Source organism: Ambystoma mexicanum, chromosome 2q (assembly GCF_040938575.1).
Source record: "Ambystoma mexicanum isolate Mex_15411 chromosome 2q, UKY_AmexF1_1, whole genome shotgun sequence".
NCBI lineage: Eukaryota > Metazoa > Chordata > Amphibia > Caudata > Ambystomatidae > Ambystoma > Ambystoma mexicanum.
Window position 1 is genome coordinate 687219266 of NC_090924.1, and position 26070 is coordinate 687245335.

At 47.0% G+C, this 26070-nt stretch overlaps 1 long non-coding RNA gene across 1 annotated transcript in view; it reads left to right on the forward strand.

The window, feature by feature from the left end:
• The first annotated feature begins 4951 nt into the window (after window positions 1–4951).
• Window positions 4952–26070, forward strand: part of LOC138569013 (uncharacterized) — an 85261-nt gene continuing 64142 nt past the window's right edge. Inside the window, exons 1-2 of the long non-coding RNA XR_011303055.1 lie at window positions 4952–5040; window positions 5571–5650. This is a non-coding gene — a long non-coding RNA (uncharacterized lncRNA). The remainder of the gene's footprint in view (window positions 5041–5570; window positions 5651–26070) is intronic.

Below are 26070 nucleotides of genomic sequence, written 5' to 3' on the forward strand. Positions count from 1 at the left end.
ACTGAGCAGGGAACTAAAGCAACATGAATACAGGTAAGAAAATCGAATTTGGGAAGGAAAGCAATGCACCAAAAATCACACGTGGCACAATTACAATTTTTGACGGATTTAATCAAGCAAACAGCTAAGGAAATATGCTAAACAGTCAAAATTGGAAATCGGGTTTTCTGATGAAGTATAAAGGCACATAACAGGTAGAATACTGAAGTGAAAGGGTGACTTTTTATGGGGTGACTGTATGGGTTTCTTTATAGGAAAGGAAAATCAGATTTTATAATGAAAACAATTTCAAGGGCAAAATTGGTTTTGATGGTACAATGACAGGTTCTACTGAGACTATCTTTTAACAGCTAAATTATTAAAGAGACTCACTGCACGCAACAAGATTAATTTGCAATTTTAACCAATTTGTGCTGCGTTCACCCTTATTGGGGAATTCATTAATTTATTGCAAAAATGGTACTAAGGACTTACACAGATAGCTTGAATGATTTGAAAAGAATTACACTAACATAAGAAGACTAACATGGATTCTTCTAAAGACAGGATAAAGAGAGGTTGCTGACAATTTGGGAAATTACTACGGTTCTTATAGGGTTTTTATAGGATTTGGACAGAATGCAAGGTAACAGAACGGGATATGCAGTTTTTGGTTAACTGGGGACGGTGATACTTACAAAATGCACTTGAGTTGGGTAATTTGGACAGCTAACAGGGTCTCTGGACAGCGAGGCCAGTTTCTGGTCACTGGGCAGCGGATGGGCTGGGAACAGCTGCGCAAAAGGGGTCTGGTTTCTGGATACTCCCAAAGGGGATCAGCTGCCTCTCCTCTTTTCTGCCTGGATTAGTGGGTCTGCCTGGATCTAGATGGGTGGTTCTGCCTGGTTCTGGGTCAGGATAGGTGGTTCTGGATCAGGATAGGTGGTTCTGGAGTCTTGGAATCTTGCAGGATGAATTTTGAATATCTGGATTTTTGAATGTCTTGAATCTTCCTATGCCTCCTTCCTATATAGGCAGGATGACATCAGAGAATTTTTACAATCTAGGCGGAAGTAATCTGAACATACCCCTTGGATGGGATTGGTCAGGCTATGGGTGTTCCCTCCTCCCTGCGGGCGGATTGGTTCCAGGGAAGTGACATCAGTTTAAGTGTGGGTGTTTTATGACTTGTTGATTCAACACAGTTACTTTTACCAACATAAGTTATGGAACAAAAACCTTATATTTACAATCATCACCATCATAAAAATCAGATAGGCGGATCCCATATTTCATAAAGAATATGCCGGTTCAAACGCCAAGTCTGTGCATTAGCTGCTTTGCCCTTTGGGCACCATTTCACTTCGAAGTTTTTCACAGGAAACATTTAATCTAAAATTCTACAAATGGCTACACCTAAGCCTAATAGTGCCTGGCATATTTTCTCCAAATATAATATCTGTGCCATTTACGCTTTCCCCAGAAATGCCTTTTTACTGCCATTCACGCCCACCACATGCTAGGAAGACAGGCATAGGGCCTCATTACACGGACAGCGGTAAGGGTTAACGGTCACCGTTAATGGCAACGGTGACCGTTAACCCTTACCGCCGTACTACGAGGTCCCTTTGCGGGTTGGAGGATTTAACGCCTGCTTCTTGCAGGCGTTAAAATCCAACCCGCTAAGGGACCTCGGAGCTAATTACGGCACCGCAAAATTGCGGTGCCGTAATTAGCGCCTTCCCCATTTCCATAGAGCCCTATGGGGCAGAAATGGGAATGGGGAAGGGCAATGGCGGAAAGGGGATTTACCGCCCCTCCAACCTTGGAATGGGGCGGTAAATCCCCTTTCCGCCAAGGCGGTGCCGGTATTTTACCGGCATGAGCCATGGCGCTAATAGCACCATGGCTCACCGCCTACCGTGTAATGAGGCCCATAGTCTTATTTTGCTAACACAAAAAGTACATTAAAACTGTCATAATCTCACATTATGGCTTATTCAGATTACTGAAATAAATGACTTAATATGAAAAGGTCTTTAAATCAAATGGGCTGGATTGTCACCAAATGTGGCCGGTCTTTCCAACAGCCCAGCCAAATGTCTTTCCTTGGTCAGCTTGCACAGGGGTTGCCATGACTCCTCCTTTGAAGTCCTGCACTTTGAATGCAAAGGAACTCACACTTCTGAGGCAGACACAGTGCTTGACTCTTCCTTTGTCCTTGGGAGCATTTCTGCCAGGCAGTCTGAGGTAACCTGTAATTATCACACTTGTCAGGTCCATAGAACAGGGCCGTGCCCTGGCAGTATCAGTTCACCAGGAGGTGCGACATTGGCCTTTAAACCAAACTGGTCTGACAGGAATGCCTGAACCTCAGCCAGGATGTTGAAGTTCTTTTTGGGGGACAAAACACAGAGCACAATATACATATGTCTTTGCAGCCCCTCTTTCCCAAATGTACAGTTGTGATTCTGTGCAAGCTACTGTATTATTTCCCATTTAGTTTTCACAATGTCATTTCACTGCTGGTTAATTTTTTTTTCTCATGTTCATTTCACAAAAATGCGGTTTTCTTCACATTTACTATCCGAAGGCTTTTTATAGCTCTAGTCAGTTCTGTACACAGGGATATGCTTGGAAATTGGTTCTTGGTAACTGACATATAGGAAGAGGGAGAGCTTCTTTTGAAGTACTTTGCGTGGGTTCATTTGTTTCCAAAAGTAAATTCAAGCCGTAGAAATCCGGATTCTTTGCCTTTCAAGTGATTTCCCCATACAGCAGCTGCTCTGGGAATGTCTTTGCCTCACTTCTTGCTACAACTTGAAAAATGAATTCAAGACTATTTTGCAAAGCCGTCTTGGGTGTCATGCGTGCAGCTTTAGTATTCAGCATGACAGAACAGAAAAAGGTGATGCCATTCTGAGCATAGGTCATTTTCTGCTTGATTTAGATGAAAGAAGCAAAGGCAGCCATTCTTTGTAGTGGCAGTGTTTAACATTGTCAACCCCTTCGCCTGGGAAAGAAAGCACAGCCGCTTTTGGGTGAAATGAGGAAATGTGGTGTTTGGTTTTAGGGGGGTTTCTGTTGGGGCTGGGAAATATACCCCACAGCATGGTTAACCTCCTTTCTCTCCGTCCACCTATCCCAGTTGGAACTCAGAGTCTTTCTCTCGACTATCACAATCTCAACCTGCGACGTTCCCTAGAGATCTAACCTATCCCCCTGGTTCTTCAATGTCTATATGGCTGCCTTGGCACATGTGATTACCACTATCGCCTCTAACTTCCAGTGCTACGCAGATGACGAGCAACTATCTTTCAAGCTACCCTCAGCCGTCTCCTCCTTCACGCTCACATCTGACTGTCTGTCTGCTATTCAGTCATGGTGTGCTGCAAACGATTTCTGCCTCAACGCCAGTAAGACTGAGATCGTTTGCATTGGGACCCCTGCTCCCATTTTTCCACTCTCACTCTGGCCAGCCTCCCTTGGCACTGTGCCCACACACACCTGCGAGGCTAAAAACCATGGGATCATCTTCAACTCCACTCTCTTCTTCTCCTCTCACATTTCGGACATCTCTAAAAAGTCTAACTATCAACTACACCTCCTCAGAGGTACTGTACCTTTTCTCACCTTCCCCCAGTGGCTTGGTTCTCTTTAGGCTGGACTACTGCAACAGGGTCTTCCTCAACCTCCCTGTTTCTACCCTGTGAAACTCTCAAGACCTTCCTCCTCTCCTCTTCCTGCTCTCTTCCTCTACCCTGCTAACCTAGCTCTCAGCGCTGTCCCACTCTCCCTCCTCTTCCTTACAGCTTGCTGACTATCCAACTGATGTACCCAAGAGTCTCACAGGGCCCTACAGCTCACCTACCCTTACTGCACTTGAAAACTACCCTAGTGAGTCGGACTCTCTGCACTTACCCAGTCTCCACTGACTGGGTGCACTTCGACCTCCCCCACCCTGTGACCGTCTGTGCACTTGCACAATCTGAATGCACTGTGCCAGAAAATCGCCTGTCTGTTCTCCCTTGTCTTCACCCCTAAATGCACTTGGTAAAACTGCAGAATCGCCATTCAGGCCTATTTGCCGTGTCTCAACTGTTAAATGTATTTATGCACTTACTTTGCCTGTGCAGACTATTATCGCCTCAGCATTTCAAGGGCTCTGAGCGACTGTTGTTTTACCCCATATTCCCACCCTCCTTTAGCGCTTTGAAACACTTGCCTGTGCGTAGGCGCTTTATATATAAACATTACCATACCGTACCATTCCAAAATTATTGATGGTCCTGTGGAGGCAAGCAATGGTTACTAAATACATGCAAGACACACATAAAATATTCTGTGGTAATAGCTAATTCCTAATAAACAGAGGCCACATCAGATGATCCCTAAGCCTGCACGCCACAATCAATGACATCATACCCAAGCAAAACACCAATGCATCCACTCCAAGCTAGAACTATGCTTAACTTCAATTCTCAAGAACAGGCCTCACATGACGACTAAGCCTGGACAACAATAAAAAAAATAAAGAAAATCCTGCCTCTGTAGCAAAATATTGTTGAAATCCAAATGGGAGGAGTACCCCCCCAACATGGAAGCCAAAGTGGATGATACAGCAGAAAATGCCAGCAAAGCGTCCTTGTGATTGCTGTCGATAAGCGCACAATTTAAGAATGCAGCCAAAAGTATCATCAATTTTCCTTTTGTATACTTTCATATGTCCATAAAGCTCCTTGCATGACGCAATGGCACAGTACCTCCGACTCTGCACATTGACCGTGCAGATCCAAAATACCAGGAAAATGTCAGTCATTCTTGCAGAATTACACCACAAACTGAGCACGGCATTGCTGCATCATGAGACTCTCTCTGATCTCACATAGCTGAGCGCAGCAGGGTTCTTTCCTTACTGCTGCGCTGGCTGCGTTGTTACCGGCATTCTAAACGTCATCATTCCAGACCAGATCTCGTTGGGTGAAGAGCTCCTGCTATCACAATGCAGCGTTCTGGTACGGCATGCCCCAGGGAAGTCCCAAAGCCTGCCAAAGCCACAAGGTAAGTAAAACATTCAAACACTGTGATCGCCCTCGGCGTGGCTTAACAATGCCTCAATCACAGCTGTAATGATGTGCGTACCGGTCCGTTTCGCAATTCTCACTCCTTCATTCAGTTGCTCATCCTCTTCTCCCGGCATGCCACAGTGTGAGTAGCCCTTCTATTTCCTGAAGCAAAATCAAATGCCAAATCCTCAACCGGACCGCTGCCGGACCCCTCCAGTGGCCATAATTCTTAAGGATGGCCCCACAGGGAAGTGCAGACCGGTAGCCAAAACTTCACGGTGGCCCTGCTGGGAACTGGCCAAAATGCTTCAACTGTTTATCACTCCTGTTTCAGTGGCCAAAATGCTTAAAGGTCGCCCCACTGACGCTCCACCTGCTGTTACTGTTAACTCCCGCCCCCATCTGCCTCCTTCCTGCCATGCAACTGCTGTTGGGCTGTGGGGCAGGAGTCAGCTCACCTTTGGGGTTCGGGGGGCCAGTGGATGCCCCCATCTATGGTCTCAATGCTTCCTTCCTTGCTTCTAGGCACTGCTCACCCTAGACAGCTGCAGGTTCCTGCCCCTTCCCTCAAGCCAGCGCGTTGAAATGAAAGTCTGATGCTGCAGGTAAGGAAAGTGAACTTCTTTACTAAGTTCCAGCGACAAGGTATACACATCAGGTAAGTCCAGGGGTAAGCACGTAGGAAGGTACACAGGAGACATCCACCGGCCTCCACTCTCACAAGCTGCTTCACTCCAACTGACATTCATGGAACTTGCAGGGGCACTCACAGCACAACATTCCAAGGCTAACATCCCATTAAGCATTCTCTAAAGCAAGCAGTCATGCGGGACCAAAGCAGGGAAAACAAGACACAACATAATGTCACTAGCTGTGCCTTGTTTTCCCCCGAATTGTACTGTCTCATACGTCCATGTTTACACATAAGTCATGACCACACACTATGCCATGTGTTGTGGAAGCATCCGTATTGCGCATGGTGCACTTAGAATATATTCAATGCCAAAAAAAAAAATGAATAATGCATCTTTAGTAAGCTGTTGTGTTCCCAAAACAAATGCCACTTTAATGATATGAAAACAAGCATTTCAAATTTCATAAATCACAACATTAGCAATCGGACATTTGTAAAAGCGTGAGGAACATAAATCCCAGGCCGGAAATAGGTTAAAGGCAACTGTTTCCCCAGCCTGAGATTGGGAACCGCTTAAAGGAAGTATAACTTCATAAAAGAAGGAAACTTTGGAACTGTCCAGCTGTTAATATGGGCCCAAGGGTGGAATGTTCATGATGAGTCCCAGTGTTCCCTCCCGTTGTCATAGTATTTTACCGGTATTTTACCGGTACCGGTAAACCCTTACCGCCTTACTATGAGGTCCCTTTTGCGGGTTGGAGAATTTAACGCCTGCTTTTTGCAGGCGTTAAAAACCAACCCGCAAAGGGACCAGGGAGCTAATTACGGTACCGCAATTTGCGGTGCCGTAATTAGCACCTTCCCCATTCCCATTATGCCCTATGGGGCAAAAATGGGAATGGGGAAGGGCAATGGGGAAGGGGGAATTACTGCCCCACCAACCTTGGAATAGGGCGGTAATTCCCCTTTCCACCAAGGTGGTGCCGCTATTTTATTTGCTACTAATAGCACCTTGGTCCACCGCCGTCCGTGTAATGAGGCCCTTAGCGTTTGGCCAGAGGCTGGATCCCACTCTCCCCATACCCATTGTAGGGTGACAGTAACCAGATTCTTTCCTGAGCTACCACCCAGGGTCAATATTTGGAGAACGCTCAGACATCTTTACTGTGAGGACCCCAGTTTCTGTGACCAGGCTTTGTGCTCCTCAAGTTTGAGTATGATGGGGCATACGCTGTGCCTGCCCAAAATTCCCTGTGTACCCGAAATACAGTGCAGTGGCAGGTCTTGCCATGTATGTCCCATGGACAAACCTAAAAGGGCATGGTAAAAGTCCAGCCCCTGTCTGCCACTTCACTGTGAAACCCATTGGGAGGAGCTGAATTACACCCCGCCCGCCCCCTCATGTACATGCGCACCCTTGCATGCTGCACGCCATCGCGCAAACAGGCACGGTCAAAGTATATATTTACAAAAGTCATGCAATTCACTGAAAAACCTCTACTTTATGGGTCCTAAGGTAATTTACAAAGTGCACAGACTAACCTATGTTAATATATGACCTCACAAATGTAATTAAACAAAACAATTGATGAAATAGTTTCAGCAGAAGCTGTTCGATCCTAACTGCTCGTCTGCAAAAGCAGGGGTTAATTGTTTGGACAGAAATAAGGGAAAAATAAGGAAAATAGGTGGGCACCATCAAAGTAATTATAATTAATAATAGTGCAGTTCAAGTTCCATTTAAACTTCAAGGCGTCCTCCAATAAACCTGACGTACACTACATCAGCAAAAATGCATAGAACACGTACGGGGTAATTCATAGATTTCAGCGCAGAGGCAGCGCATGCGAGCAGCGCAGAGAGGGAGAGTGCACCAGCCGTGTGCGCCAACAGCATTCTGGCGCACTGCATGTTCATGGAATTACCAAGCAATTATGAGCGATGGCGCAAGAACGCCCCTTGCGCAAGGAAAAACCATTGAAATCCCCAATGCAGCGCAAAGGGCCGTGCTAACCCTGGACCAGCTAACAGGGCCGCTACACTGCAATCGCGCAAGTGGGGAACGTGTATTTCGGGGGTTCGTGGGAAGTTTCACACGCGATAGGCCTTGGGCGAGCAGGGAACGTGTATTTCGGGGGTTCGCTGGAAGTTTCACATGCGATAGGCCTTGGGCGAGTGGGGAACCTGTATTTCGGGGGTTCGCGGGAAGTTTCACACGTGATAGGCCTTGGGCGAGCGGGGTACGTGTCTTTCTGAGGTGCGCGGGAAGTTTATCACGCGATAGGCCTTGGGCGAGCGGGTTACGTGTATTTCTGGGTTGCGTGGGAAGTTTCAATCGGGATAGGCCTTGGGCGAGCGGGGTGTGTATTTCGGGGGTGCGCTGGAAGTTTCACACGTGATAGGCCTTGGGTGAGCGGGGTATGTGTATTCCTGGGGTGCGCGGGAAGTTTCACACGCGTTAGGCCTTGGGTGAGCGGGGTTCGTGTCTTTCTGGGGTGCGTGGGAAGTTTCACACGCGATAGGCCTTGGGCGAGTGGGGTACCTGTATTTCGGGGGTGCACGGGAAGTTTCACATGCGATAGGCCTTGGGTGAGTGGTGTACGTGTATTTCTGGGGTGCCCCAACGCGAATTGGCAGTGTGTGTCCTCCAAGGTGAGCCCAGGTGAGACTTTCCATCTTTAACGATTCTATAATCACCATTAGGCTTTGGCCTTTTAGATAGTGTGCAGGGGACAAAGCTTTCCTAATAGGAAAACACTCTCTTTTGTTCTCTGTCTCCAGCCTAGGTACCAAGGCTGAGCACCTCTCCCCCGCACCCTTACTTTGTTTAATATCTCTATATATATATAAAAATATACAACCAATATGTAATAAGATCGTCCAAATCAAGGTGTGCACAGTGTGTTGTCCACGTTTCTAGTATTGTTTACCCTCACGGGTTGGTACCATAGCCACACACGAGCACCCACGAACAGTAGAATGTCATTCTTGACTATCAGCGCTTTAACAGACAAAGCAGCTACAACTTTGGCCTTTCCAGATGAAGAGGCGACAATAATTCTGGGTTTAATATCAGATACTAGTAAAGATACACCAACGGGAGAGAACCCTGAACGGCTAATCCATAAATTAGAACGACTCATCAGACGAGAGATTTCTAAAAAATTACATGCAACAACCCTCGCCCAGTACTATAAGTGTAAACGGATTCCAAGAGGACTTAGAGTTTATCTTAGACCTACCCTTTGCAAAGAGAATAAAGATTTCGTCATCAGATGGGAGCAAATTCTGAACAAATGCTCACTAGACCTAATATTGCTAACCATTGAAGAATTGGCAAAATCCGTTTCCAACCTTAAACAAGAGATTGATGACATCACATCCCAACTGGCTAAATTCAAAACTGCAACGGAATTGAAACACATTTTTTAAGACACTAATACAAAACTTGACAGTTATAAAAAAGACATCGAACAACGAAAAATAAGAAAGTTTAGAAGGGATACACTAGACTACGCGAGGGACATTGTCTACTCGTGGCAGGAATTCTAAGCGAATAACTGACCACCACAACATAGGCCAGCCAGACAACCGCAGCCCACTAACAACACAGAGAGCAGTGAAGTCACCAGCAGAGAGCTGGAAGAGATTCCATCCACTAGCGAAAGGGGGCCTACCGCAGCATCTCAAGTGATACCACCTACGATATCTTCCCAAAACCAACCGGCTACACCTTTTTTAGAGGGAGGAAGACAAGAAGAGGAAAGAAGAAAACCAAGACAGAAGAAGAAATTAAACAGAATCTGGTCATTAATATTTCCTCTAAATCACTGACAACAACACAGATTCAGACATTGCATCTAGGGGTCTCATTTATTCCTACAAACAACAACTCTTTCTTTGAAGAAGAAGTTAATCTTTTCAAACTCATCCGCAAAATGGAACTGAAAGTCTTTTTCCACAATATTGAAGATACACTGCAACCACAACTAAAATCTAAATTTTTAGAACTCAAAAACAAAAGCAGTTTTCATCCTCAAGTGAACCATCCTTTGATTAACTTGTTTAAACAAAAGACTACAAGAGATCTCAAACGACTAAAATATGGCCAGCCAAACAAAATGAATATTAATAAACATCAGATGGAAGCCATTAAGCAATTGGCCCAGGACAGTAGTATAACATTAAAACAAGCAGACAAAGGAGGAGCTCTAGTCCTAATGGATACTACTGTGTATAACATAGGATGTCAAAAACTCTTAGACGATACTAGGACATACATACAACTAGATGGAGACCCGGTAAATGAAATCAAAGAAATTATCAAGAAGGTGGTTGACAAAGCATCAGACATGGATTGGATCACAGACAAGACAGCTGAATTTTTGATACAAAAATTTCCAGTTACTCCGGTTTTCTATGGATTACCTAAAATCCACAAAAATGCCACTGACCCTCCCTTCAGACCCATAGTTGCGGGGACAGAAAGTATCTTTCAGCCGTTAGCCATATATTTGGACACGGCACTACAACCAGCTGTACAAAGCACTCAAACCTATCTAAAGGACATCACCCACTTCCTGAACATCATCAACTCTGTTAATCTCACAGAGGAGAGCCCAATTCTTTTCACAATGGATGTGAACAGTCTATATACCTCAATACCACACAGAGAAGGGATAGAAGCATTAGAATGGTTTCTACTAGAAAACAAAAACGTCAACATTCACAAAGTACTAGCTATAGAATTAATCAACATCATTCTATATAACAACTACTTTAGACATAATGGAACATTTTATTTACAAATTTCAGGAACCTCAATGGGTTCATCAGTGGCACCTTCATATGCCAACATTTTCATGTACCAATTTGAAACGAAATTTGTACTACAAAACCAACAGTGGAAAGAAAAAATTAAATGCTGGCAACGATAAATTGACGACATTTTTGGTATATGGCTAGGCACAGAAAGTGAACTTCTCCAATTCTGGAAATACTTAAATACCTGCAATGAAAGAATCGGGTTCACAATTGAAATTGGGAAACTATCAGTTAATTTTCTGGATGTTACAGTGGAAATACATGGACCAGGTTTTAAGACAAAAATATACAGGAAACCAACAGATGTTAACAGCTGCTTACATCATAGCAGTTTTCATCTGAAACATTTAAAGGAGAACCTCCCCTACAGACAACTTTTAAGGGTGAAATGTATTAAATCTGATATTACCACATTACAGATGGAATATGAAACCATGCGGAATCGATTCATTGAAAGAGGTTACCCAGGAGAAACAATACAGAAAGCCATAACAAGAACCGAATCACAGGAAAGAAAAGAACTCCTAGCAAGCAACAGTAAACCAGTTCCCAAAAATTTTGATTCACTCATTGAAATACTCTAGACAAAGCTTTCAAGTCAAAAGAATAATACACAAAAACTGGGACCTGATTAAGTCAGATAAAACCTTACAAGAATTGTTTCCAGATCCCCCAATGATGGCATACAAACGAGGAAGAAATCTACGGGACCATCTCATTAAAGCGGAAAGGCCAAAAAAACCACTACAAACAAAATTTTCTAAACAAAAAGCAGGCACATTTCCATGTCTCCACTGCCAACATTGCAACAACATCATTAAAGGAGAATATGTACGACATCCCAATACAGGTAAAAAAATCAGTCTGAGACACTATGCTACATGTGACAGCAAAAACGTCATCTATGCCATCCGTTGCCCCTGCGGGGTCTATTATATAGGAAAAACCAACAGAGAAGCCACAGAAAGATGGACAGAGCACAAGTCTTCCATAAGAACAAAAAATATCAAATCTCCTGTATTTAGACATTTCCGAGACCATAACCACAACATCTCACAGATGAAAATGATCATATTGGAAGTAATACACCCACTCCCGAGGGGTGGCGATTTACAAAGACAACTTTTACAAAGAGAACTTTTTTGGATCCAATGGCTTGACGCAATGACACCACTATGCATGAATGAGGACTATTACCTTGGACCATTCCTCTAAAGTTTTAACATCTATGAAAGTAAAGCAATTGCTGCTAACAGTTTAAACCTTATAGGTTACTATTGCTTCTTTGTTTTTAAACAGATTCTCCCATCATACATACCCTAGCATTACTGGGGTATCGAATATTAGAACGAAGACCTTTATTTTCTTCGCATATGAGTGTTTTAGTTACATTATCTGCTGTCAATTCACTGGTGATTTTCATCTTCAAGAAACTGCTTTTAGTGATGCTTTTGCTTTAGATTGTACACCCATACATTTGGGGTAGTGCTAGCACAATGGCCTATATTTGTCAAAAAGGTTCACAACATGATAAAAAGTGTATAATGGTTTACACAAGGTCCTAGATTTGTCAAATAGGCCAATCACATGTTTTAATGCGGATAATGGTTGACACTAAGATATCCATTTCTTTAACCATTAATAATCAGGCAGGTACTCCATGACTATTTTGCATCTATGACCATGTGCCCATGTAGGTTATTCTACTTAGCATAAGGTTTAACACCCTCATTTACCCAAGCATGTCCTGTGGACCTTTGAAAAGCAGTCAATAAGACCTCACAGTTACATCCGATAAAATTTTAATTTGTATTTTTAATCAACGTGTAAACATGACATTAGTCAAAATACAGACAGCCATTTACACCAAACCTATCACTGGCTTATCTTCTTCATTCCCCCCTCTAAGTGTTTTAACACACATATAGAGATTTAACTTGGTGGACGTACAACGCGTATGTGCGATTGACGTCACTAAGTTGGAGTGATTACCTATAATGTGACATGCACCTTTTCCACCTTCATTGGAATCGTTTCCCACTTATTTTCTAGCTGTAACAAGACGACATGCCCCTTGGAGCACCTGATCGCCTAATATTACATGTTGATTACATAGACACCTTTATTTACACGTTGCACGCGCACGCGCGAACAACGTCACTCACTCAATATATAAACAGTGACATCACTTGCGCATGCGCGAATTACGTCAGCTTGTCCGAAAGGTACATAAAGACGAGTTCCATCACAAAATGGCAGACGCCTCCACAGCCTTTGCCGGTCTGGATGTTGCTCCATTTTGGGACCTGTAAAAAAGGAAGAGAAGTAAGTTGACTTGGACTTTATCACTTTTTTGATATCACTTAGTTATGTAGAATCGAAATAAGATACTTACTATTTCCAATCTGGCCACATAGCCTTAACTTGTTCTGTGCCAGGTGCTTTGGGGAATAAAGCTTTTCTTCTTCCAAACACTTTTATGTAGAATCATAATAAGAGACTAACCATTTCCATTCTGGCCACATAGCCTTTACTTGGTCCGTGACAGCTTTTCTAAAAAATACCCCGTTTCACCTTTACTTACCTCTACCACCTTGGTTTTTTAGGTTACTCTTCTTGGAAACAGTTGATTTGGATTAGTTTTCATCGATTAACCGTTTACCAGATTAAGATACCCAGTGACCTTTGACTGGTCAGCTCTACCATTGGACCAGTTGTTCAACCAAAGACTTGTAAGTGTGTTTTCACTTATGTATAAACATGACAACCAGATACCTATATTCTTGTCATTAAGACAGTGTCTTTCTCCTTATCTGAATATTGCTTCTTATACCAGATCTCACGACAGGTCAAGAACAAACTTTGCGAAATCATCTCAGGAACACTTTCATCTATGGCCATACAAGACACTCCATCTTTTTTGGCCTATTTTAAATAGGTAAGAACAACTAGCTATAATTGTTCCTTATGTTACAACTTCAGTTTATCCATTTTTCTTCAAAAACACTTAGAGCATTGAATTATTCTCTCCGTGAATAGCATATACAGGCATTTAGCACCAGTAATAACCTGGTTGTATGAAAAAATGTATCTGTTTTGATAAAAAATGTATCTGTTTTGATTCAAATTAAGATTTTTAAGTTTTTGTCAATTTTTGATAACGGTTTCACTCTAAAGGCTGTTAGACACTCTAAAACAATTAAGTGCATTTGAATTATGCACTGTACACTTTAAGTCCAGGATCTGTGTGTTGACATGTAACTCAGAGATGTCCTTGAATTGAGGTTGTTTTGAAATTGTTGCTTTCGAAATTGCTTATTGACTAAAAATATTATATTGTTTAAATTTAAAATGTTTCATTTCTTTATAGAAATGTTATTCTTAAAGAAAAAATGCCCCTGATGAAGAGTTGTTTGCTACTCGAAACGCGTTGGGCCTACCATCTTGTATGAATAATAAATCGTCTTGCTTATGAATGTATCCTTCAAGTTGTCAAAATGTAATTATTTAGTGAAATTTTGAATATATATCTAAAATGCCTTTAAAAGACTTTCCATCTTTAACGATTCTCTAATCACCATTAGGCTTTGGCCTTTTAGATAGTGTGCAGGGGACGAAGCTTTCCTAATAGGAAAACACTCTCTTTTGCCCTCACCACCCTCCCCAGGGCCTGCAGGCAGCCCACACCACAGGAGGCTACCCTGCATGCCTGGCCATGCCCCGCAGGCAGCCCATCCACCCTGGCCATGCCCCCTAGCCAGCCCACATGTCACCATGCACAAGTGAGCACTGACACATGTCCCCCTGCACCCCCACCACCCAGCAGTGACAGCCACTTGCCAGCAGGCCCCGGCTCATGTCCCCTGGACCCCCCCAGCAGTGACAGGCACCTGCCAGCAGGCCCGACTCATGTCCCCCTGCAACCCCCACCCAGCAGTGACGGGCACCTGCCAGCAGGCCCCGACTCATGTCCCCCTGGACCCACCCCCACCCAGCAGTGATGGGCACCTGACAGCAGGCCCTGACTCATGTCCCCCCCAACATGTCATAAGGATGCACATTCATGGGCCTCATGTCCACCAAAATCCCACTGCACGCCACCCCAGTCTTGAGACCCAATCAAGTTTCCCATCCACCCTACACTGAAAGGCCTATTACATGACACAAAGCAGAAGTCAACTATGTACATCAACACATGTCCGTCACACACATACACTGAGTGCCAGTGATTGTGTAAACCCACATTGTGACATGCAGTAAACCAATCAGCAAATAACACACATGGAAGTAATAAATCAAAATGTATTTTCAACAAAATTAAGGCAATGGAATGAAAACATGAAAAATATTTAAAACAAGAAAATAAATGCATGTCCAAAAATGAATAAAAAAAAGGAAGTCTCAATCCAAACTAATCCAAAAGAAAGTTTGTCCAAACTCTCCATCCACCAAAGCAAATCCAAAGGAAATGTAAATGTGAAAATCCATTGATCCATGGTGATTTAAAAAAAAATTGTTTTCAGAAATCCACAGTTCAACTATGTACATGTATTCATTCCAGGGTCCATGAGCCCAACAAATTAAATGAAACCTATGAAAAAAATACCTAACAAATAACTATATACAAAAGGGTGGGGCATTGTCGAAGCACCTCAAAATAAAGCAAAATGAAAATGAAACCTAACACTACAAACTATATACAATGGGGGTGGGCTAGTCCGATGGCTTACTTTTTGATTTCCCGGGCCAGGGCATCATCGAACTCCTGGTCTATGTCCTGGAGGCGGGCCTCTGCCATGGTCCCGAGGTTTCGCAGGGACGATGCCATGTTCAACTCCAACTCCCTGCAAATTGCCTTGAGGCACTCAGCCCGCCTCAGCGCCCTGTGCATGGAGGTCTCCGCCCTGACCATTGTGAGCCGTGCCTCTTCCGCCCGCCCCGCTCCGCATATATGGCCTGGCCCAACCGCTGCCACACGGAAGACACTCCCAGTCCAGGGTCCTCCTGCCCTCTGGCCGATGCCTGCCCCTCTGATGTTGATGGCCCCGAGCCATCATCGCTCCCACCTTGTGCCTGCTGCTGCTGTGCCTGTGCCCTGCATCTTGCTGCCTGCACATCCTCCTCCGGCTGGGGTGCAGTTGTTGTGGTGGCCACCCCTGCTGGACGTCCGACTCCTGACTGTGGCAGGGATGTGTCCTCCACCAGCCTGGCCGCTGGGTCAGAGGCAGCTCCACAGGGTACCCAGGTGATACATTGGTGGGAAGATGGCATGGAGGACCACTGGCGCATATTGGGTTCAGGTGAGGAGGGGGTCAGAAGAAGGTCCAGCACACAGAGGAATCCAGCACTGGTGACCCGTCCTAGTAGGTCAACGCGGTCAAAGAGGCATCCAAGATGACGTGCAGTGACTTCACGAAAACACTGCAGCTCAGCTCGCATGCCCTGTTGACGCAACGCCAACCCAGCCAGGACAGGCTCAACCCGGTCCCAGATTGCCACGCCCACAGGGAGAGGAAGGCCAGTTGTTGAGCGCTCATCCCCTCCCTGAAACCGGGTCTGGACGTAGGCATCCCTGTTGGTGCGGGATGATGCAGTCACAGGATGGGGGACAGGATTACACACAGGCACCTCCGTGGCAGCCTGTGCTGCCTCCTGTCCCTGCCCCTGGACTGCACCACTAGCACCAGTGGAATCCCCCCTCCAGACCCCGTGTGTGTCCCTTCCACGGCCTCCTCCTCCACCAAACCCCCCACCAACTTGGATGACTCCGTGCCATCTTCCTCCGTTGGACCCTGTGGGGTCTCAGCTGCCCCTTCTGCTGCCGTGGAGTCCAGCTCCGACCTCCGCCTCTTGGACCTACCCTCGGCAGCTGCGGCCTGGGATGCAGCACCAGACTCCTCACTCCCAGACGAGATGACAACATGGGAGGGGAGCTGGGCCTTGTGTCTCCGGATGGCGGAGCGATCCCTGCCGCTTTGCTCCACAGCACCCTCTCCGGCCTCTTCATCAGCTGACGCTGCAGACAGGGAGAGATAGAACACAGGCATCAGGGCACTGTACAATGGACTGATACACACATGACATTTGTACATGAGTGGCAGTGTCAAACTTCAGACATGGCATCACACTCCCCAACACACATGTCATTTCAACTCACACACATGAGCAAATCAACAGGAATGTTGCACCAGGCAGCACCATCCATACACAAACAACAGCATGAGCAGCCGAAGGTGAGCCTGACGTCACATGCAACACGGGGAGTGCAGAACACATGCACACACGCCACCAGACTTACATGCATCTGTACATCTCCACCACCTGTCGCAGTGATAAAATCGCCATCCGTGTCACTTCTCGCAATCAGCCTCCTACATGTCAGTGTCACATGCATCCATGTTGCATCACAGTTGCACATTTGTCAAATACACGCACATGTACATAGTGCAGATACATGCAGCAGGAACCAGCATCCACGTGTGACACCATAACCATGCCACAGTACACACACATGAATTATTACATGTGTGCACCCACACATGCATTTGGCCAGCATGCTTACCAACACATACACCGTCGATGTGTCTCACACATGAGAGGAATTACATGTGGCAGGTTCACATTCCTGTACATATGCATCCATACATGGCCCTACAAAGACATATGTGCAACCTGCACACTCCTGGCACACCTCAACACGCACAGCGTCTAATCAGTACGCATGTACACTTACTGCTCGACTCCAGATGGGTCTGCCTCTCAAGGACCTGGACGTGGAGCGCTGGGTGTATACGTTCCAGTACCCTCATTTGGTTGTTGGTTAGGCGGACCCGGCACCCCTTGGCATCTGCTGCCTTCAGGAGGCGCCAGGCCTTGTTGAGGGTCCTGGACCTGAAGTCCTCCCAGCGCTTCCGGATGTGTTGAATGTCGCGGACTGGCATTCCCTCCTCGTTGATGGCAGTCACGATATCCATCCAGATCCTCTTCCGTCCTTCATTGTCGGTGCGTGAACTTCCAAAGAGGGCATCATACTGCCTCAGGACTTGCTCCACCAGGATACCAACTTCACTGGCACTGAAGCTGGTAGCCTTCTGCCTCTCTGACTGGGGGTTGCCAGTGGTGCCAGATGGTGTTGTGTCCGACATGGCAACCCCAGAGGCAGGTGTGGGTGGGCAACTGGGTCCTGGGGCTGGGCTGAGGAGCGATGGTATCCCAGTCGGGAGTCTTCAGTTCCAGCAGGGGTGGTCACAGCAACTACACCCCTGCAGATGGCTGATGTGCAGGCACCAAATAGCAGGGCATGTGGCCAGCAGGCAGGCAGGCAGCAGCAGATGGCAGGTGGGAGCATGCTCGGGGGTGTGGGGGGCAGGTAAATGGCCTTCTGGGTAGGAGTGTGGTCTTCCGTGTGTTGTCACGTGGCCAGCTTGATATGGAGTGATTTGGCATTTGAAAAAAGTGCACGTCAGTGTGAAATTTGAGGAAAGGCCCTTAGCGCATAAGCGCGTCTGTGACGTTACGCGCGCAGGCGTTTCCCACAACACGGGTGCATGTTTATTGTACACGTGAAAAAACTGCATGTCCGGGTGTCACTGCGTGTGATAGGAGGAAAGGCCCTTAGCGCGTAGGCACCGAAGTGACGTCGCACGTGTGGGCTGGCTTAAAAGGTACGTGTAGGACGCCATTTTCTTGTACGTGCTTTTTGTGGAGAGCGAGCGGGTGATTCTTGTACTTCTTCTCGGTTCACACGCGATTACTTCACAACGGTTCCAGTTCGTACTCCCTGTTTCCTCAGACTGCGTTCATTTTTTCTTTTGGCGGGGGTGTTGCCAACGCGCACATGTACATCTTTTTCACGTTCTTTTTCCAGGCAGACGGTGAGTCGCGCACGTATTTTCCAACTGTGGTTGCCCCCATGTGTCGGATACCCCTTCAGAGGTCATTGTAGGCTGCTTGTATCACGCATATGCCTTTTTTTGTGTTTCTAGGTGTCACAGCGTAGTGCGGGTTCATTTTCCCATGCACGTGGTCTACCAGGGGTTGTGTGCACGTTTGATATTGTTTTCGGGGTGCCTGTGCATTGCGTGACCCGTCATCTTCCCCCAGAGGTCACAGACAGCCTTGCTAGAGCACTAGGGTACGAATACCATCTAGTACCCTACCCCTTTCACCCCAATAGCCCAGGACAATTGTTTACTGCAACTCCCATACGCACAACAACAACAGTGCCATGGTTGGGAGGCGACCAAGCAATAAGGGAGGCAAAGGTGGCCGACCTCCAAAAGGTGGGCGCGGTAGGGGACGTGGCCAGGATGTGCAGGGTGGCCCAAGCGGGCAGTGTGTGGAGGACCAATCGGGGCCACCTATGCCCCCACCTCCCCCCCTAAATGGTTGTGGGAAATGTAGCTGACACCATCCCAGCTCAGCCCTTGTTAAACCGACCCATATTGTCAACTGAACCGGCACAGGATGACTCCCAGGCTGACTTCCAGGTCACCAAGTCTAAGCCACGTGTGGCGGTGAAAGTTGCTGTCACCAGGTCACGTGGATCTGGGGCAGCAATGTCATCTGCTGCCCCAAGTAGCCAGGGTGAGGAGGCTGCAGGGGCAGCTGCAGCTAAATCCACCCCAGCTCTGAGTATCCCAGCCGGGATAGTGTCGGTCCAAGTCCATCACACTGAGGTTGGTCCTGCCAACATCACCCTGCAGCCAATGCCTGCACCGATACCTTTGGTCATTGTGCCTTCGCAAACTTACAGTACCCAGTCCACCTGCACTTCTGCCCCTACCAACCAGAGTGGCGTAAGCCACTCAGTATCTGCACCACCTTCCAAGAAGAAGAAGGGTGCTCTTTCACTAGAGGCTGGGACCCCAGACACGGCTACACACTCTGGCACGTCAAGGAAGCCTAGCTTCAATGACGCCGAACTAGATGCACTTGTGGCCTATGTGTTGGCACATAGCCGCGAAATGGTGGTGACTGCAGGGAACAAGACTACGCATGCTCAATGTAGATCCCACTGGCAGACCATTGCGGACCACATTAGTGCCCTTGGATTTGTGAGCCGCACAGCTGATGATTGCTACAAGTGGTGGAATGACCTGAAACGCAGAGCAAAGAACAAGCTGGCTTCCAATCATGCCTCTACTCTGGTGACTGTCGGTGGGTCTCCACCAGAGGACGACCAAGTCACTGAACATGAGTCTGTCGCTGGAACCTTCATCACACAGGAACAGATCTGAGGCGTGGGAGACCTACCAGATCTTGAAGCATTGTCCGGTGAGTGCCCATGCATGTGTGTGCAATCCATGTGTATCTTGCTTGGGTGATGTGTTCTAATGGAGTGCCAGGTGAGGCTGTGTAGTCATGACTGGTATGGGTCACCCATGTGGTTCCTCCAAACCATTCCCCGGCCTTGGTTTTGGGTATGACAGTATCCCTTCTGACCACAGTAGCCAATTTGCACCAAATTATTGCAGTTGCCCTTCAACTGTCATCTTGCAACAACATTGTTCATAATGTTTTCCTGTTCATTCAGCCTGATTGTTTCAATCCTTGCCATTTTTACGACACATTTTTCTGCCCTACTGCCACAAATATGACATACTTCTGTCATAGACTACTCCCCACAATGGGCCACTTTTATTACCTTGTTATGGGAATGATTTAACCATTCAGGCTGATTGAGTAATGGCCTGCACACAATCATTTGTGGGCCCTGTTTGAATGTTGAACATGACTGTTGTCTTCTGTCATGTTGAAGTGACCAACCATTGATGTATCCATCTGCCTGCCATCACTGTATAATTGAACACTGGATTTGTTGCAGCGTGTGGCACATGCGTGTTTTGTCACACTATTTTGCATGTTGTATCTCATGATGTCCATCTCACATGGATGGGTGACAGTACTTATTTCCTACCATATGGCTGTACTTGTCAAATGTACCATGGCTATACTACGTGCCATCTGTGGGCTGGCATGTGTCATGTATGTGTATTGGACATGCCACTCACTGGCTAATGTGTGATGCCAGTGCTGTCCAGCATGCAGCACATGTGTTGCTTTTCCATCTTGGAGTCCTCAGTGTCTCCTTCTTGCCTCCCCTTCCAACTCATTGACAGTGCATGCATGCCATAGTTATAGTCATGTGGGGCATGTGTAATTTATGTACTGGATCTCTGCCTCGTCAGGCCTATGTGTGTGCTCTGGTGCTCATGCCTGTTTCCATTTGTTATCTTTCATGTTTTTGCAGGTGATGAGGCACTTGATGCTGTTGAGGAGGAGGAGATGGTGCAGACCCAGGAGGAATCACAGCCACAACCGGGCACCACTGGAGGACGTGGGGTGGTGGTGGGTGAAAACTCATTTGTCCTACAAACCATGCTGTCCAGGGGTGTCTCTGGGTACACCTCTGCAGACCTCTATGAATCAGGTGCTGAATCGGACAGTGAGACATATGTGCCGTCGCAGGTGATTGTTTCTGACAGGGATGCTGTTCTGTCCAACCCACCTGCACCGGGGGTAGACCCCTCTATGGGGATTTCAGTGTTGGTAAATCCGCCTTTGGCGGTTACGGATGCAGGGTCACACTCCACAATATTTGCTCCTGTTCCTGGGCCAGCAGATCAAAGGAGGAATGCAGTCCTGCAGCCTCAGGCAGTGCCAGCACAGCAAGGTGCAGATCGCCATGCCCCAAACAGGTGTGGTGCCCGTCAACGCGGCGGCCGTGCGCCACCAGGCAATACAGTGTGGGAGAACTCCAAGTACAGTATTGCAGCACAACAGGGAGCATTGGGTGAAATGAATGCTCAGGCAATGGATAGGGTGGCCACTTCCATTCTCCCCCCTGAAAGGCAGATGGAGCTCCAGCAGCAGGCAACAGACTCCATTTGCCACTCACACAGGGAGGACATGTTGGCATCCAACAGGGACCGACGGGCTGGACTGGAGGCTCTGCGCGAAGCCATATCTGTAGAGTCACAGGCCCACAAGTAAGCCCTGAGGTTAGAACACGGGTCCTCAGAGATACTCTGGGTGAACTTGAGGCTTCCCTGAATTTTAGGTCAGAACAGCAGCTGGAGCAGCTCACACATTCACTCTCAGCTGAGCTCCAGGCAACCCGTGCGGAGATCCGGGCATTAAGCGAGGCCATGCAGGCAGAAATGCGGGCAACCCGTGAGGTGCTGCATGGGGATCTCCGTACCATCATCCTGCAGAACCAAACCTTCCAGACCCTCATGCTTGCTGCCATGGAGGACCATACCAGGGCTTTGCGTGGGCTGCCTCCCATATCACGCCACCTCCTGATGTAGCAGCAGAGGGTGAAGAGAGCGACGGCAGTTCTCCCACTATAGCGTAGCCGTGCAGGCCATGAGCCTATGGAGGTATTTTTATTTCTCAACATCCACGCATTTGGGTGTTGGGGTGCACCCTGTACCTCGAACCTCCTGGGTGCCCCCCCTGGTCCACACATGGCCATTTTTGATTTTTCTTTTTTTAAATATTTTTATTTTTTACAGTGTGTTGCTTTGTGTGGCTCCCGTGGGCATCCACTGTGTATTCCAGCTGGGCACATGCAGGCTTGTCCTGTCTTTGGGTTAGATGCTTGGTTTCCTGACACACACACCCCTCCTGCTTCCCCTTTCCATGGGTTTGCAAAGGGTGTGACCAAGTGACAGTAACTTACACAGTGACATTGGGCTACCATGAGTTGTGTGGGCAGTCTGTAGTCAAAACTGTGTGTACATCCCTAGTGGGGATTGTTGTTGGATTGTACACTGCATGGTTTATTGATATGTGCTTGTGCATCCATGTCTTTCTCCTTATATACATGTAGGTTCTTCATGTCTTCACAAGTCTGTCTCCTTTGCAGATGCAGTTCATGTTGTTGGCAGTACACTGAGACATTTGCCTGACAGCAACACTCTGCAGTTGGAAGGGGTCAATGTGCTGCCTTAGTCAGGTAGTGAGAGTTGCAGTACTTCAATTTTTTACTGTCATATATTGACACGGTTTCATCCTGAACTGATGTTTTGTGTTGCTGGTAAGTATTTGTTCATGTGTGCTCTTTCTTATTGATGGCTGAGCGCATATTGTCTGTGGCTTGTTTACATACACTTGTGTCATGTGTTGTGCATTCATTTGGTTGCTTTCACATTGCATGCCATGCCATGGTGTGTTGGGTAGCTGAGATGGGGAGGGGTTGGGTGACATGGTACTATTTTGATGTGGTATTTTGCAAGGGGGTAGTAATTCCTGCTGCATGGATGTGTGTCTTGTTGTGACACAGCATTGGGTGTTTTAAGTAGGTAGGGATGCACACAATGTAACACTTCCAGGTGAACAATCTCAGGCTGGTATGGTTGTGACAGTTGACTGTCCCTTTTGTCATCATCATCGATTGTCAGCTGGTATGTGCCAGGCCTGTGTGCACTCCGCAGGGGTGGGATTTTAGGTGAAGTAATTTGCCACAAGCTGGGTACGGGCTGCCTTACCACATGCCCGTTCACCTCCCATGCGCAGCGGCCGTGCATGTGGTTGGGGATGTGGGGGCAACCCCATGTCCACCGGCACGCCCCGGTGGGTTGCAACGTTGTGCAGGACACATGCTGCCACTATGATCCTGCACACTACTGGGGCGCATGTAGCAGCTGCCCACCAGAGCGGTCAAGGCAGCGAAAACGTGACTTGAGCACTCCGAATGTGCGCTCCACTATGCCCCGGGTTACCATATGGGCTGTGTTGTATCTTACCTTGGGTGGTGTGGTGAGGGTCCGAATTGGCGTCATCATGTAGGTGCTCCGAGGGTAGGCACTGTAACCTGGGGAGGTGATAATGGTTGTCATTAGTGGGGTTTTCCCATTTCTCCGTTTCTGACATGCATACATGTGCAGAGGCATTTAAACTCACCAATTAGCCATGTGTCGCCATGCAGGCCAGCTTCCAGGTCCCAGTTTAGGGATGACATTCTGAATATGAAACTATCATGGCTGGACCCTGGATAGTTGGCATATACTGTACTGAGGTGATGATTCCCTTGGCATCACATACAACCTGCACGGTGATGGAATGCCAGTGCTTGCGGTTCAGATAGATGTGCTCAGTGGCCCTGGGTGGACGTAGAGCCACATGGGTGCAATCAATGGCACCTAGGACTTTGGAGAAGTGTGCCACCCCGTAAAATTGCTGGACAACAGCCTGCCTTTCTGCAGGTGTTCTGGGCATGTATATGTGCCTGCGGACTGAGGGGCGTGCAGTCATGATGGCCAACACCTGGTGTAGGCAGCATGACTGCGTGGCCTGTGACACCACCCCCACTATGGCACTTGTCTGCTGAAATGAACCAGTAGCCAAGAAGTGCAGTACATTGAGCTCCTTTTCCAAGGGGATCAGTGCTTGTGAGCACAGGGTGGGTGATGTGAGGTCATCCTCCCACTCCCTCACCAGGTCTAGGATTATGTGTGGTGGAAACCTGTACCTCCCATACACCTGGTCATCAGGCATCCCAAAAAGGCTGGTCCTGGGTAAAAAAATGCGGGGCCTGGCTATCCTCCTCCTCCTGCGGTGTCCCACGACCACTGCTGCAAGGAACGGTATATTCATCGTAGCGTTTGAGCTTGTTTGTTGTTTGTGCGCACTTTTATGCTGCGCGGGGCCGCTTACACCTGCTTCCTGCAGGCGTACGTGTTTCCGACTTAGCGCGTCTTTTTTGGCGCACACCTTTCCCTTGTTCAATTCCATGAATACGTGTTGTTGGCGCACGTGTGGGCATTGCAAGCATTTACCTCCTGTACTTCCCCGTAACGCTCACATTTTAACGCATTGTTCCCCATTCCGCGTGTTACGCCCCGTGTTCCGCCCACTTTTGTTGTGTGCGCTGCGCTATGTGCACTTTCCCTGTGCGCGTAGCGCATGCAATTTAATGACGTGTGCGCCCGCGTGCGCCACCCACGATTTTAGCGCACATCCCAGGGTTTACACGTGCACTGAATTCCATGAATCGATGTGCGCGGCTTTGGCATTCGTGTGCTGCGATTTTCACGCTTGCGCTGCGATTTTCACGCTTGTGCTCCCCTTTTCGGCGCACATTTATTCCATGAATCGGCCTGTTTGTGTCTAGTGAAACAGTGACTAGACCTGGAGACGCCTGGGATGTAGTAAACACTACTGCATATTAACACATGCATTCAATTATTTGACAGTGAATTAAATGGAGAAAAAAAATGCAAAGTTGTCATAGTCCTTTAGCATCCAATCTTCTCTTTAGTTCTCATTATTTGCGTGCAGAGACCTTGCCGTTGCATTTTCAGATTGAGCGTCCATCTTCAGGGCCGGTTGTATAAATACACAACTTCATACAAACTTGTAGGTTTTTGACCTCTTGGCGCACACTTCTAGCTAATAAAACTCAGTGCCTAATGCTTAGCAACTCTATGATCAGAACTGATATGTCCTATCTGTTTTGCAGACGAGAAGTGGTGGGATGGCTTTTGCTGCCGCCTACAGAGATAAAACCTTGTTGTAGAAGCTGCTATGGACCTTGACCCGAGGAGCGTATTTGTCTCCAAAAACCCTGTAACATAATAATGTGTAACTGTTCGGACAAGCCACTTCCCCAGGGTGTAAAACTATTTATTACAGATCGAAACGTATCGCTTTTGATATATTTTCCTCATACTATGGCATGAGCTCCAAGACGTCTCCACAGCATTTGCAAGGATGTGATAAGAACCACTCACAGGCCCACAGAGAGATCCCCTCTCAGAGGAAGCCAGAGGCGAGCTTTACTGGAAGCTTCAGACCTAGGAAAAGCAGGTCTGGGAGGAACATGGGTGGTCTTGTCTCCACCTGTGGCAGGTTGTCCCGGTAAGAATGACCTCCCAGTAAAGGTAGCCATTTTCCAAAACGAGTGATCCATTCTGCCATGCGGATGCCTCCAAACGCCTGCAGCTTTAAAACCAAATGGCTTTTTGGCCGCACAAGTGACTTTAGAAAGGTGCATCCGTCCGCTAGTTCCGATCAACAGGCTTCCACTGGCAGTTTTTCCGAGACCCCATGGCTATCAAATTGCAAAGAAGAAAATTAAGAATCTTATAACTGGTTTTAAGTGTGAAAAAGCAGCTGTTCATGTAAACATTAATCTGGGGTTCCAAAGCCACGTAGCATTCAAAACTAAATCCCATGTTGCAAACTGTTGGGACAGGAATCAGTGAAGCCCCCACACTTATGCTGTTTCAAATCAACACATCAGTGGTGCACGATCCACTCATCCAGGGACCATAAGCATTCTCTAAATTGAAATTTAGTAGTTCCCAAACTTCGTTTGAAATGGATCGCGGTGGCTGAATAAAGATGCCCTATGAAAGCACAACAATACAAACTGGGGCTCATGACTAGGGGTTGAAATAACAGCCAGCAAAATTGAGTAGGCGAAATTCCGCCACTTGGGTGGTATTCTACTTTGTCTGTCACATCTTTAGCCAATTTTTATTTGTTTACAGAAATGTAGTTTTCCCCAAAATTTCGTTTTTGGGTCCGAAACACAAATAAAAAATGACATTTGTGGGA